Source organism: Rutidosis leptorrhynchoides, chromosome 5 (genome assembly GCF_046630445.1).
Source record: "Rutidosis leptorrhynchoides isolate AG116_Rl617_1_P2 chromosome 5, CSIRO_AGI_Rlap_v1, whole genome shotgun sequence".
NCBI lineage: Eukaryota > Viridiplantae > Streptophyta > Magnoliopsida > Asterales > Asteraceae > Rutidosis > Rutidosis leptorrhynchoides.
Window position 1 is genome coordinate 59,910,481 of NC_092337.1, and position 3,142 is coordinate 59,913,622.

The following is a 3,142-nucleotide window of genomic DNA, read 5'->3' on the forward strand; positions in this document are numbered from 1 at the left end:
CATGAAACCTTCACAAGAACCCTAAATCACACATCCTCCTCCTCAGTTAAAGAATCTATCTTTCATGGGTTTTTCAACTCATATACTCAATTAAATTTATGGGTTCACAAGAATTAAGCCTAAACTATACTGGGTTGGTCTCCTTCTTGAATCTTGTTAACAATGAAACATGTTTATAGGGCGTGAATTAAGAGTGGGTACTAATTAATGGACTTGAGTGGTTGTGAGAAAGACATAGGAATGCAGATTTCATCTCCTTACGTTAACAATCATTTTATTAGAGAATCATCTTCTGAAACTTTGGTTCATGGCTTGGATCCTGATCGGTTTCCAGGTACCGGAGATTCGGTTACACCCATTTCAGTCGGATCAAAACTATTCAATTCTCCATTGCAAATTCCAAGGTACCGAGAATGCCTTAAAAATTATGCCGCCAACATGGGCAGAAACATCACCGACGGTTGCGGCGAGTTTATGCCATCAGTAAGTAGGTAACACTTGCAAATACATAAATACAAAATTGTACATACATTACCTAATGATAAACTTATTTTACTGAATATGAGTGTTTCGATCAATTGTTACAGGTGAGATGGAACCCTAGAAGCACTCAAATGTGCTGCCTGCAACTGCCACCGTAACTTCCACCGTAAAGAATACCTAACCACCAGTCGTACGGCAGGACCTATCCTTCAACTCCCTCCACCATTACTATTACCATCTCCATCACATTCACCGTCATATCGCCACCGTACACCACCGGCAATCTCCATCCATCACCCAAATTGGCCTTCCTCCATCAATGCTCCACCGTTGAAAATGGCATTAGGAGGAAACATTTGTGGTGAGTCATCAAGTGAGGAGCTGAATTTCACAGCTGGTGGTGTTGCTCCACCGTATAGGGTGGCGAGAAAGAGATTTAGAACAAAATTTACGCAAGATCAAAAGGAGAAAATGCTTGAATTTGCTGAAAAAGTTGGGTGGAGAATCCCAAGAGAAGATGATCCTGAATTTCAAAGGTTTTATGCAGAAGTTGGTGTTAAAAGACAAGTCCTCAAGGTTTGGATGCATAATAATAAAGCCACTTCTGGGAAAAAGCAAGTTCAAGATTCCAATGAAAGCATGTACTGATTGTATGGTAATTCAATTATGCATAAAATTTGGGTTGAATGTTTTTTGTAGTATGTATATGAGAAGAGAGGGGACTAGCTAGAATAGAGATGCATTCTCTATTGCATCTTCTTTTGTGTTCTACTTCCATTTTTATTTTTATTTTTTGGTTGGGTTAATCTAATCTTAGGTTGAACTAGTCCGGATCCGGCCCGCACGATGCGGCGGGGGCTTTCGGCCTGCGTATTCATATGTAACGTAGCTTTATGTATTTACAGAAGAAAAAACGGCTCATGTGTTAAGCGTCGTTGTAGATATCGTTGTGTTTAGCGTTTTTTAAAAAGTGTCCATTTCGAACGTAGTTAGTTTCGTCTTATTCGTAAAAAAATTTCGAGTCTAACGGTCATGTCAAAAAAATTTAACTCGCGGCGAGCACGAAGATACGGGCTGTCGTTGTGTTTAGCGTTTTTTAAAAAGTGTCCGTTTCGAACGAGTTTTTTTTTCGTTTTGTTCATAAAATTATTTCGAGTATGACGTTGTTGTCGAAAAAATTTAACTCGCGGCGAGCGGGAAGATACGGGTTGTCGTTGTGTTTAGCGTTTTTTTAAAAAGTGTACGTTTCGAACGGAGTTAGTTTCGTTTTGTTCATAAAAATATTTTGAGTTTAACGGTGTGGTCGGTGAAATTTAAATCGGAGCGAGGAGGAAGATACAGGTTGTCGAAGTGTTTAGGTGGAGTTTTTTTTTTTAATTGAGAGAATTTACGTTTTAACCCCCTGAAATTTGGTGTAATTTTTGTAAGTTGATTACAGTTAGGGGGGGGGGGGGGATGGAAAATCCAAGTGTGAAAGGGGGTGGTTACCGTTGCCGTATTTGGGTTGAGGAAACGACCACAATGGCCACGCGGTTTAGTATATATTTGGGCTGGTTACCGTTTTTTTTTAATTGAGAGAATTTCCGTTTTAACCCCTGAAATTTGGTGTAATTTTTGTAAGTTGATTATAGTTGGGGGTGGGGGGGGGGAGGGAAATGGAAAATCCAAGTGTGAAAGGGGCTGGTTACCGTTGTCGTATTTGGGTTGAGGAAACGACCACAAAGGCCACGCGGTTTAGTGTGTGTGTATATATATATATATATATATATATATATATATGGGCAGGATCAATGGGGAAGTAACCAATCGTGGGGAAGCGGGGGAAGGAAAAAAAATAAAAAATTTCTTTTTTTTTTGGATTTTTTTTCCGGCATCAAGATCACACGAAAATATGAACATTTAGAAAAGACACTTCGTGATGAATGTTATTATTTAGGCGGGAAAACGATCGACAAAAATAACATTCAAGATAATATTGTTCGTGAAGAATATGAACGTTTTTTTTCTTCATGTTTTGTGAAGTAAAATTTAGCCCGATTTAGAGTTTAGGGTTTAGGGTTTTGGGTTTAGGGTTTGGTGTTTTGGGTTTATTCCATAAACCCAAAACACCAAACCCTAAACCCTAAACTCTAAACCGTTCGTGTTAAAAACTCAATCTAAATCCTAAATCTAAACCCTAAACCCTAAATTTCTAAACCCTAATATCTAAATCCTATAAACCCTAATATCTAAACCCCAATAGCTAAAACCTCAACATACGCTCGAAAAACACGATAATTGTTATATATTACTTCTTCGAGCGTTTTCCCGCCAAAATAAAAACATTTATCACAAAGTGTCTCTACTAAATGTTCATATTTTTATCCCATCTATAATGTTCGTGAACAATATTTTTTCAAAAAACGAAAAAAAAAAGTTTTTGCTTCCCCCCGTTTCCCCCCGATTGGTTACTTCCCTCTTGTTCCTACCACTATATATATATATATATATATATATATATATATATATATATATATATATATAGGATTTAATATTAAACTATATTGTATTAGTTTATTAAAATTAGAATTATTATCCAACTATTGATGCATTTATTTTAGCAACCTAATCCTTGTTACAAGTTATGTTGGAAAGGACATGCTAGATTTAATTGGGATTT

General features: G+C 37.0%; 1 pseudogene; it reads left to right on the forward strand.

The window, feature by feature from the left end:
- Nucleotides 1-207: 207 nt before the first annotated feature.
- LOC139848659 (zinc-finger homeodomain protein 2-like) lies at nt 208-1,131 on the forward strand (annotated as a pseudogene).
- Nucleotides 1,132-3,142: the final 2,011 nt, after the last annotated feature.